The 13062-nt window shown below is 42.6% G+C and overlaps 1 pseudogene; it reads left to right on the top strand.

The window, feature by feature from the left end:
- Positions 1-10824: 10824 nt before the first annotated feature.
- On the top strand, positions 10825-11522 carry LOC136883114 (AP-2 complex subunit sigma pseudogene; annotated as a pseudogene).
- Positions 11523-13062: the final 1540 nt, after the last annotated feature.

Consider the following 13062-nt stretch of genomic DNA (forward strand, 5'->3'; position numbering starts at 1 on the left):
CGGGGTTACCCGTGGACCAGCAGAGGTGAAAGGAGGTGCCGTGGGGAAGGGGGGGGGAATGGGTCTAACTACTAAATCAAAGTTAATTTAAAACTTTAACAAAGGTTATATTTCTTTGAATTTCAACAATCAACAACAAAATTTTAACAACTTTTCACTTAGTGAGATAACAATGATATGTCAGGTACCATGACAAGATTTAGACCAAGCAAGAAAACCCAAACTTTAGTGACTGATTAGTAACCAGGGCTTCCAGCCCCTCGCTTTACATTACCTGAGCTCTCAGCTCAACTTTATAAAAGAATACAATTTTACACAAAGGGCAGAAATCCCCTAAAACCTGGAGCACTTGCCCCCAAAATTGCAATATCAGGCCTCCCAGAGGCAATTTTACAACACTTGAAAAAGAGCTCACGCGCTCTCAGTTCTCAAGCCTATTCCAGGAAACACAATATGACAATCTAATAATCACTGGACTTACAAGGCACTATTTACAAATAGCCATTTTATTACACAGAGGTATCTAGTACCCAACCTACGGGTCCTTAGTGAAAAAGAACAGGTTCAATAAACGGCCCGAGTACAACTGGAATGGAGTCAAAGATTGGGTTCACCCCCCCCCCCCAAAAAAAATATCTATAGGGCACTTGGCCAACAAAACAGGGGCTAATTCCAAACTACTGAGGTAGCGGCATGGAGATAACTTCAATACATTGCAGAAACAAATGTGGTACCTCAAACCAAGATGAAGGGGAACTCGAGAGGGTATATCACTCTCTATCCCCGGATTACAGTTAAGGATTTATGAAATTTTACATGAGCCGAACGGAGAATTACATTTTAAGGAAGTTAAAGTTTCGAACCTTTCCCTCGGGTTAAACTGCGGAGCTAGCAAAAGTGAAGATGTTAAGTGGCCATACCTTGTCAGAGTACTGCTGTCAGATGAAAAAGAGGCACCTCCCGCCTCCTGCTTGACACACACACACACTTAGATGTTGTTGGCGAAGAGACGTGAAAATCCGCAGTTTATAAACCCTCGGGGAAAGTTCGAGACCTTTCATGAATAATCAAGCCACACCCTCTCAATTTTATTGTACGATTTAAAATTTACACTCAAAGTCGAAGAAGAAATCCAGGATTGGTTGGAAATAAATTACAAAAATTAGGGATTGGCTGGATTCAAAACTGGCGGAAAGAAAAGATAAATATAGCCAAACCAAAAACTAAATGAACATCAATTAGTAAAAAAACTTATGAATACAAAACTTCTTCAAAAAAGTTATTTCACTTCGCACCAGGGTGCATGATCATAGTTTCCTAGCAGTGACATCTATGAGAGAATGTCCAAACTTCTTGATGAACGGAAAACAAAACAAGTTGAAATTCACACAGTACTGGAAATTTCACAATAACAAAATGACGGTAGTGACATCTGAGAAAAAGTTTAAATAGGTGTAGTTTCAAGTTCAGTGTTTCTCCTATAGAGGAGTTCTTTTAGGCGTAAGATTTAAATGTGCGGCGTAGAGGTGTACCTCCCGGTACAATTATTATTATTATTATTATTATTATTATTATTATTATTATTATTATTATTATTATTATTATTATTATTATTATTATTATTATTATTATTATTATTTGCCTTCCGTCACAGCGACACAGACAGGTGTTATGGCGAAGATTGTGAGCAACTGCAAAGAGGCCTCGACAATGTTGTAAGATGGACAGCGGGCAATCGTATGATAAACTGGGTTAAAAGATAGGTTGTGTGTTTCACTAACAGGAGAAGTCCTCTCAGTTTTAATCAATACTTTCATGGGGGTGAATGTTCCTTATGGGAATCACTGTAAGTACCTAGGAAAGATCAGCGTTGGTGTAATCACATAAATGGGATTGTCAATAAAGGGTACAGATCTCTACACATGATTATGAGGGTATTTCAGGGTTGTAGTAAGGATGTAAAGGAGAAGGCATATAAGTCTCTAATAAATCCCCAACTAGAGTATGGTTCCAGTATGTGGGACCATCACCAGGATTACTTGATTCGAGAACTGGAAAAAAATCCAAAGGAAAGCAGCTCAAGTTGTTCTAGATTATTTTCGACAAAAGAGTAGCGTTACGAAAATGTTGCAAAGTTTGGCCTGGGAAGATTTGGGAGAAAGGAGACGAGCTGCTCGACTAAGTGGTATGTTCCGAGCTGTCAGTGGAGATATGGGGTGGAATGACATCAGTAGACGAATAAGTCTGAGTGGTGTTTTTTTTTAAATAGAATAGATCACAATAGAAAAATAAAGTTGAAATTCCAGAGAACAAATTGGGGCAAATATTCGTTTATAGGAACGGGAGTTAGGAACTGGAATAAATTACCATGGGAGATGTTCAATAAATTTCCAAATTCTTTGTAACCATTTAAAGGCTAGGAAAACAACAGGTATGGAATCTGACACCTGGGTGACTGCCCTAAATGCAGATTAATATTGATTGATTGATCGATCGATTGATTGACTGATTGATTGGCGATAGGATATGGAAGGGATAGAATGGGATGGAAGCGATCGTAGCGTTAATTATTCACAGCCGCGGCAGTTGCAAGATGAGAAAGTGGGAAACCACGGAAAACCATCTTCAGGGCTGCCGACAGAGGTGTTCGAACCCACTATCCCCCCCATTCAAGCTGACAGCTACGTGACCCAAACCGGGCATTCATTGCTCGGTATTATTATTATTATTATTATTATTATTATTATTATTATTATTATTATACCAGCTAGCCTCCGTGGTTCAGGCGGCACCGCGCCGGCAACACACCGCTGGGTTCCGTAGTTCAAATCCCCGGTCACTCCATGTGAGATTTGTGCTGGACAAAGCGGAGGCGGGACAGGTTTTCCTCTGGGTACTCCGGTTTTCCCTGTCATCTTCTATTCCAGCGACACTCTCCATTATCATTTAATTTCATCTCCCATTCATTAATCATTGCCCCAGGAGTGCGACAGGCTTCGGCAGCCGGCACAATTTCCATCCTCGCCGCTAGATGGGGGCTTCACTCATTCCATTCCTGACCCGGTCAATGACTGGAAACAGGCTGTGGATGTTCATTTCATTATTATTATTATTATTATTATTATTATTATTATTATTATTACCGTATGTGATAACATAAAACACAATAGCAAATGCAGAAATTGTCGGGAAGGGAGCGTGAGTTTGTTTTGAAAAAAAGTAATTGGATAAATACTCTCACTTGTCTGGTGGAGCTGGGCGGACCTTCCAGCTTCACTCTACATCATTTATATATTTTCTACAAGCATAAAATGAGAACTAACTTTTTATTTTCCATTCGAAAGTACATGAAAGACTTCAAAGAAAACACTGTCTTTTTTAACTGCTTTAAGTGTGTGTGTATATATATTCCAGTTTAAAATGCGGAAATGAACTTCCAAGTGAGCACGGAAGCATTCTGCGTGCTCATTATTTTTCATTTGTAGCACTCAATTTTTTGAGATAATATTATTTTTATACCTTTCTCCGCTTCACACAATGTCCCATTTTACCTCATCTACATCAAGAGCTGAATGTAAAAACTGTGTCTAAGCAGCAACTTCGCGTTCTCCGTTTTTAATATTCAGTTCAACAGACGCTCGAAGCTACAATTCTGACATGAAAGAACCACTAACTAACCCCATGGCACTACATCACTTGAAGGACTTTGATCTACTAAACGAACGCTGCTTAGCCCGACGGCCTGCAGATTACGAGGTGTCGTGTGGTCAGCACGGCGAATCCTCTCGGCCTTTTTTCTTGATTTTCTAGACCGGGGCCGCTATCTAACCGTCAGATAGCGCCTCAATTGTAATCACGTGGACTGAGTGGACCTCGAACTAGCCCTTAGATCCAGGTAAAAATCCCTGACCTGGCCGTGAATCGAACCCAGAGCCCCCGGGTAAGAGGCAGGCACGCAACCTCTACACCACGGAACCAGCGACATGAAATAATAATGATTTAAGCCCACTAAGGGGCGCTGATGATTAGTTCTTCCTAGATGCTCTTCTTCGTTCCCAATATCTCTTGAGCCCTGCTGATAATTTCTCCTTTTTCTCCTGTGAAAGGGGCTTCCGACTTCTAGGGACTCTATGTGGTGGAGTCCAAGACTGTACCATGGCACAAAATTTGGAACGATCTTCTATACCAATGTCTGAAATCCCAGCCGAATCCAAGTCCTTCTGTACTTCATTAAGCCGCAAGCGTCCAGTCTTGTAGCTTTCAACCAAAGAGAAGATCTTCTTGGTAAGCCTATTGCCGTCCATTCGTTGTAGGTGTCAGTAGAACTTAAGCCTCTACGTCACATGCTGGTATTGGCTGAATCTAACTGTCGATACAGCTCAGAGTTCGATTTAAGTCTGTATGTTCCATCTGGGAGCAATCTCGGTCCATGAATTTTCCTGAGGATACGTCTTTCGGCTTTCTCTAAATAATAATAATAATAATAATAATAATAATAATAATAATAATAATAATAATAATAATAATAGTAATAATAGACCTAGTAGTAAACGTATGCGAAGCATTCACACTTCACCCCTTTGCTGTTTCCTGTTTACATATTTACTGGTGTTCATGGTACATTTAAGTTACTGAAATCACACCCGCATAAAAAATACTGGAATTCCAAATTTAAGCCCTTTCGAAAAAATACTGATATTTCTAAATAAAGAACAAGCAGTAAAGGAAATCGAACAGGAATTTGGAAAGGAAACCGTACCTATCGTCTATTAACAATAACCAGAGGGAAAAGTGGAAAGGATCCATGACTTCGAAAAAGTGAAGGTATCCGTCAAAGACAGGCACGAAGGGCGTGAAAATGAAATACACCTTAGGTCTCGTAAGCCTGATACTGTGTGGGTCGGGAAATAAAAAGAGTTGGCCAAGGGAGGTCGAACAGGATAGATGAATGAGGAGCCCGGCACAAGCAAGTGGAAGCAATGTCAGGACTCATAACGAACCCGTGGTCGCCAACTCAAGTTGAGAGCCCCAGGGGCCTCTTACGACAGGCAGAGGATACTGTGGGTTTCCTTCTGTCCAGCCAGACAAGCATTAAACCGACCCTCCCTTCTGCAGCTGTCAGAACTCTTTATTTTACTATTAGGACCAATAGCCACGTGCAATTCTCGCACTTGGCTAGACCAGGCCATTTCAGTGAAAAGTGTGTTACGGTGCGGAACCTTGCGTTCCCCTGTGCTTGACCACGGGCTCGTCTCCTTTGTTTTCGAAAACAGATAAATTGCCAGCAAAACAGGACCTTAGGATGCACTCAATTCATCGCCATGTGGTCTAAACCGTTTGACGGATAGATGAGGAGTGTCATCGGGTGGTGGAAGGGTAAATGTGCTATTCTGTTTATGCGCGTATTTGTGTACGTGAAATAAAGACAGGGAAAGACAGAAATGTTTCACACCCATCTGAACAGACCGCGAGCCGCCACTACAATTATTACAAGTAATAATAACAACAACAACAATAATAATAATAATAATAATAATAATAATAATAATAATAATAATAATAATAATAATAATAAACGTATGGTTTCAAATGCCGGTACAAAATTGCTGACATTCAGACGTAGTGTACTCTAGTTCCAACAAATATATTATTTCTTACGGTTTTGGGAACAGGAAAGGTCTAGGAATTGGAAGGAAGCGGCCGTGGCCTTAAGGTACAGCCCCGGCATTTGCCTGGTGTGAAAATGGGAAACCACGGAAAACCATCTTCATGGCTGCCGACACTATCTCCCGATTACTAGATACTAGCCGCACTTAAGCGACTGAAGCTAACAAGCTCGGTCTTTAAATTCCTGATCAAATAATAATAATAATAATAATAATAATAATAATAATAATAATAATAATAATAATAATAATAATGGTGGTATTTACTTTACATCCTACTAACTATTACGGTTTTTTCGGAGGGTTAGATGTGCTGGAATTTAGTCCCGCAGGAGTTCTTTTACGTGCCAGTAAATCTGCCGACATGCGGCTGACGTATTTCAGCACCTTCAAATACCACCGGACTGAGCCAAGATCGAACCAGCCAAGGTGGAGTCAGAAGGCCAGCGCCTCATCCGTCTGAGCCACTTAGCCCGACTTGATTATTTCTTAACGATATTTTGGTAAAGGATGGGAAGGAGAATACTGCAAGAACATGTCTCAACGATAAAGAAATTCCTAGTCTGGTCTTTGTATACAACATCGCTCTCTTTTCTCTAACATCAGTTGGAATACAAAGCAGCATCACAAAAACTGATGAATATTGTAAAAAATGGAATTTTAAAATGAGCATTAAGAAAATAATAGTAATAGTGTGTAAAAAGGAAAATAAAAGGAAAAGAAAAGCGAGGGTGGTGGTTGGAAGGTACAGAATTAGAAGTAGTCAATAAAATAGAATAACTATGAATTATATAAATATCTAACAGTAAGAGGGATGGAGAAGTAAGGCGAGCAAAAATGAAAAGGTAGGCGCTCTATCTAACACGAGATGTTTTGAGAGGAAGAAGCCAAATATTATTAAAAGGCGCAGAAAAACATTCTGAATTCTCTAATAAAATTCAGAGTCTTGTGTGGGGCATTGAAGAGGGCAGTAAAGAGCTAGACGTAACAGTGAACAAGTTCTGCAAATAATGTGTCTACCACCGTGTTCCCATCCATCCCAGACTCAGCTACACAAGCCTCTGTCTTAATACCCCTTAAAACAGAATCAATGGTTTGAAAATGCCTATTTCGTACTTACCTGCGTTCCAGAAGTGATCATGTTTGATGTTTAAAGGGGCCTAACAGCTAGGATATAGGCCCCTAATGGTACGAGATGTAACAAAATGACACGATAATAAAAGCTTCAAAATGTATCCACTAACTAGAATGTAAAACGAAGATTACGAAAAAATTATCGTGAATCCAATTCACTATGCCTTCATTACTGGGATGATATTATCTAAAGGGATCCAAAAACCAGGTCACCGGCCCCTCAAAATGGTACTAATCTCTGGTAAAGCAGAACCATGGTATGTCACACACAATGGCACCACTCACAGATAACACAAACCCATGGTGTTTTGCACATAAGGTTACTACTCACAAGCAACGCAGACCCGTGATGTTCCACACTTAGCGGAACTAATCACAGGTCACGTATACTCATGGCGTTGTTCACAAAGTGGTGCTAACCATAGGCAATATACGCCCACGGTGTATCACACATTATGGCAACGCCCACAGGCAACACCAACCTATGGTGTTCCTCATAAAATGATACTGTTCTTATGTAACGTAGAACCACGGTTTACCTCGCAAGGCGGTACATGTCACAAATAACGGCGACCCATGGTGTTCCGCACGAATGGTATTAATCACAAGTAGTCTCATGGTATGCCTTTGCTGGCAGGACCTAGTGTTTACAGTGCACTATGTCTTCTGGTATGGACTAGAGCAATTTTGTTACTTTCATTGATCTGTCTCTGTCTTATCCTTGGCTTTGACAATATGCAAGTGACCGAGGTATGAGCAATGCTAGTAATGCCATTCCTTCTGCAGCCAGTCCCTGCTATGAATGGTGTGAAAATGTTGCTCACAGGGTCGGCTGGTGCATGCATTTCAGTGGGCTTGGCAGACATCTGTAATAGCAACTTCTGGCTCGATGAGGAAAGCAACGGGAAACTACCTCACTCCTCATTTCCTTAGTACGCCTCTTCAGAGATGCCTAGGCCATCTATGACAGTTGATGGCAGAGCTGTTGAGGATCCAACCAGCCTTAGGGCTGAAGACTGAACATACATACAGTCTCATGGTTTAAATTTCATCATATCTTGGTCTCCCCTTTTAATCGCCTCTTACGACAGGCAGGGGATACCGTGGGTGTATTCTTCGCCTGCGTCCGCCCGCCCACAGAGAGTAGAGAGGGAGAGAGGGAGAGAAAAAAGAAGGGATCCGACACTTCGAAAAATGAAGCACCTGACAAAGACGAGGACCACGAAGGGCATGAAAATGAAAGACTCCCTAGGCCTCGAATGCTCTAATACCATCGGGATCAGAAAAGAACAAGAGTTGATCAAGTGAGGTTGGACAGGACTGATGAAAGTGAGAAGCCTGGCAAAAGTGAGTGGAAGCAATGCCAGGACACAGCTAAGGGCCCGTGATTGCCAACCCACGCTCCCAAGTTGACAGCCCCTAACGCCCCTTTTAGTCACCTCTTATGACAGGCCGGGGATTCCGTGGGAATATTCTTCGTCTGTGTCCCCCATCCAAAGGGGGTTCCAGAAGGTATACGTTCTAATATTAACTCAAGTACCACATTTGGCAACATGGCCCACCGTGAATGGAATGTTGACCGTCTTGTCATACAGTTGGCATTAAATAATCACATCACTAATTTTGACAGTTCTTATATAGCTGCCTTGATGGTTTTACAATACATCGTCAAACAGCGATTCAACAGTGTGTCCAGGCTTGTAGACGTCCTAATAAACAGAAAACTTGTCTCTGGCTAGCAGATGTTTTTATATTATTAAAGTACATGTCTCAAGTGGTTTGGCAAACGAGTTCGCAAAAATATTACCGGCGTATACCAAGCTAGCAGCGAGACTTTCCAAACTTGTTTTTCATCGAGTGGACGACGGCCAATGTCTCTGTTACGGCTTCTAGGAACAGCGAAGTGAAGTTATTTAACAAATGAGAGAGTGATGGACGTTTTGTAAACAGCATATTACGTGACATTTCATTATAATTCTACGAGTTTATAAGAAGGTCCAAATGAGATGTTTCAACACAATACAAAATTCACACCAAAAATACGGGGAGGGGGCATATGGCAGAGACTGTCCTGTTATCTATCTATAAATATTTTCATTCCCCACTCTGAAGGGGGAGGGCGGGCCACCTAGAGGTTTACGCCCTCTCTCTGGCCAAGACATGCGGGCTGTCCCATTGGCTTTTCGTGATAGCGTCGCCTAGTGCAAGTCGGACTTTAAAGGAAATACACAGTAGGTAGTCAATTCAACACACGCTTTTTACTCGTGGCAGATTACTGCAGAAAACGACGAATGCCATCACAGTAAGTGAATGTCACGTCAATTAATTCATTAATTAGTTAATTATTTTTAAAAATCCATGGTGCATCAGGCCCGACAGACCATGGCCTACCAAGCGACCGCTGCTCAGCCAGAAGACCTGCAGATTACAAGGTGTCGTGTGGTCAGCACGATGAATCCCCTCGGCCGTTATTCTTGGTCTCCTTACCGAGGCCGCTATCTCACCGTCAGGTAGCTCCTCAATTTGTAATCGCGTAGGCTGAGTGGACCTCGAACCAGCTATCAGATCCAGGTAAAAATCTATGACCTGGCCGGTAATAGAACCCGGGGGCTCCGGTTAAGAGACAGACACGCCAAATAAATAAATAAATAAATAAATAAATAAATAAATAAATAAATAAATAAATAAATAAATACCTGGAAGAAATTGGGATACAAGGAACGGATATCAGCAGATGCTTACAAGTCGAGGATCAAGACCACCAAGAAGTTTCAAGAAAACGTTAGATCTCGTACCCAAGCGCCATGGACAAAAGAAAGGAGATTGCAGAGTGAAAGGATGAAGGAGGACTGGACGAGGATTAAAGCCCAGAAACAGATGAAGCTGAATTCGAATTAACGTGCTCCATAGTAAATAAACGAAAGAGAATAAATAAATAAAACGAAATAAATAAGAAAAACTAACGGATTTTTGAAAATAATTTGCTTTACGTTGCACCGATACAGATAGGTCTTACGGCGACGATGGGGTAGGAAAGGGCTATTGTGGTACAGCCCAAGCAATTGCCTGGTGTGAAAACGGGACACCGCGGAAAAAAAAAAATCAGTGGGGGTTCGAACTCGCAGCCACTCGCTTGGTTTAACTGATTTTATTTTTACAACTGTCGTGTTACTTTCAAAGAGCCTCCGTGGCTCAGGCGGCAGCACGCCGGCCTATCACCGCTGGGTTCCGTGGTACGAATCCCGGTCACTCCATGTGAGATTTGTACTGGACAAAACGAAGGCAGGACAGGTTTTCTCCGGGTACTTCGGTTTTCCCTGTCATATTTCATTCCAGCAACACTCTCCAGTATCATTTCATTGCATCTGTCAGTCATTAATCATTGCCCCAGAGGAGTGCGACAGGCATCGGCAGCCGGAACAATTCCTATCCTCGCCGCTAGATGGGGCTTCATTCATTCCATTCCTGACCCTGTCGAATGACTGGACACAGGCTGTGAATTTTCATTTTCATGTTACTTTTAAAAATGGTTCCATTTATCATCATCATTATCTGTTTACCCTCCAGGTTCGGTTTTTCCCTCGGACTTAGCGAGGGATCCCACCTCTACCGCCTCAAGGGCAGTGTCCTGGAGCTCCAGACTCTTGGTCGGGGGATACAACTGGGGAGTATGACCAGTACCTCGCCCAGGCGGCCTCACCTGCTATGCTGAACAGGGGCCTTGTGGAGGGATGGGAAGATGGGAAGGGATAGGCAAGGAAGAGGGAAGGAAGCGGCCGTGGCCTTAAGTTAGGTACCATCCCGGCATTCGCCTGGAGGAGAAGTGGGAAACCACGGAAAACCACTTCCAGGATGGCTGAGGTGGGAATCGAACCCACCTCTACTCAGTTGACCTCCCGAGGCTGAGTGGACCCCGTTCCAGCCCTCGTACCACTTTTCAAATTTCGTGGCAGAGCCGGGAATCGAACCCGGGCCTCCGGGGGTGGCAGCTAATCACGCTAACCACTACACCACAGAGGCGGACATGGTTCCATTTATACTGATTCAAAATCGAGCTGGTGAAACCAGACTGGCTGAATAGTAGGCTACATGAACTTCGATCATGAGAAACAGAAGCTGACAGAGCTCTCTGGTGACACTTTTTTGCTAGCTGCTTTACGTCGCACCGACACAGATAGGTTTTATGGCGACGATGGGACAAGGAAGGGCTAGTAGTTGGAAGGAAGCGGCCGTGGCCTTAATTAAGTTACAGCCCCAGCATTTGCCTGGTGTGAAAATGGGAAACCACGGAAAACCATTTTCAGGGTTGCCGACAGTTGGGTTCGAACCTACTATCTCCCGAATACTGGATACTGGCCGCACTTAAGCGACTGCAGCTATCAAGCTCGGTCTCTGTGCTCTGATGACAGCGAGGGATGCAAAGCATACTAACTTTGTTGAGTTCCGCAATTTCAAGATTGTCTACAGAAGATAAGCCGAACTATATTTCTGTTCATGTGTACATGTCAATGATAACCTATGTTATCTCGATACTAACCATACTTTTGTGATGAATTTCTACAGTGTGTGTGAGTTGGACCTGGTCTTCAACTTGTACACAGTACACTATACACAGTCGTGGATAGAATGTTTCTAGCTGGAGACAGTCGAGAAACAAGTCAAACGAACGTTTTGCAACTATTGTTCATGTTGAACTCATTACATCCATCAATAAATGCTTGAGGACTATAGTGGGAGTACGCTGGCCAGAAGTTATCTCCAATGAAGAACTTTGGCAGCGCACCCAACAACGGAAAGCTGAGGTAGGCATAAAAGAAAGGAAATGGAGATGGATCGGATACACTTTGAGAAGAGGCCCACAACATATTCCAAAGCAGGCGCTGGAATGGAACCTTCAAGGAGCAAGGCGGAGAGGTAGACCGAGGACGACCTGGCGCAGGACCATTGAAGCAGAGGTGACAGCCATTGGGTATTCCTGGACTAACAGCAAGAGGATGGCAACGAACAGGGTCAGATGGAGAGCTCTAACATCTGCCCTATGCTCCACATCGGAGTAAAAGGAATTAAGTCACTTTTCACACAAGGCACTCGTGTAATATATTAACGTGCATAATCCATAGGTGATTGAAATTTTGTGTTCTCCGAGTGTGCACAAATTGTGAATGGATATTTGTAAAAGAAATCGATGAAGTTATCATTTGTTACTGCTGATATTCTTCAGATCACGTTCTTATTTTTTACCGATACAGACAAGTTTTATGGCGACGATGGGACAGGAAAGGGCTAGGAAGGAAGCGACCGTGGTCTTCAATGAAGTACAGGACCAGCATTTGAAAACGAAAATCCACAGCCTGTTTCCAGTCATTTGACCGATTCAAGAATAGAATGAATGGAGCCCCCATCTAGCGGCGAGGATAGGAATTGCTCCGGCTGTCGAAGCCTGTCGTAGGGCCTACTCCCCTCGGGCAATGATTGATGACTGACAGATGAAAAGATTCATTTTGCTAGTGGCTTTACATCGCACCGACACAGATAGGTCTTATGACGACGATGGGACAGGAAAGGTCTAGGAGTTGGAAAGAAGCGGCCGTGGCCTTAATTAAGATATAGATGCAGAATTTCCCTGGTGTGAAAATCGGAAACCACGGAAAACCATCTTCAGGGTTGCCGACAGTAGGGTTCGAGCCCACTATCTCCCAAATGAATTCTCACAGCTGCCCGACCCTAACCGCATAGCCAACTCGCTCGGTCCATATTTTGTTACGTTTGATAGAAATCTTCATGAAATTAACTCCCCAGATAATTACAGAGCATGTACTATAAATGTGAGGATTTTCCTGATGAGAGGTAATTAATTAATAATTGGTATCATTTATCGCGAACTAACTTATCTTGCTGATCATCCAGCTACACATTATTGGCAAGGGCTTATTTATTTAAATGCCAACTGTTCGTTTAATATTTATCAGTGGCATTGGCCCTTTTAATATAGCCTATTGTAAGCCAGGGTAAAACGCGTTTGTTACCGTTTCAATTCCGATTTCTAAATAATGACATTGACTCTTTTAGAATCAAGCCACAAACTCAAGTCGCAAGCGATACGCGATAATTATCTTAAGATAAACTTCGCTGCACATCGAAACGATACGATCTCTGCTACAAGACAAACTTTCCAGTCAGTTTCAATAATGAGCTCGTCCAGCGAAGATAACATTGTCCCAATGTATTGGTATTTAAAAAAGAGAAGGAAGTATTCGGTGCA

Source organism: Anabrus simplex, chromosome 11 (genome assembly GCF_040414725.1).
Source record: "Anabrus simplex isolate iqAnaSimp1 chromosome 11, ASM4041472v1, whole genome shotgun sequence".
NCBI lineage: Eukaryota > Metazoa > Arthropoda > Insecta > Orthoptera > Tettigoniidae > Anabrus > Anabrus simplex.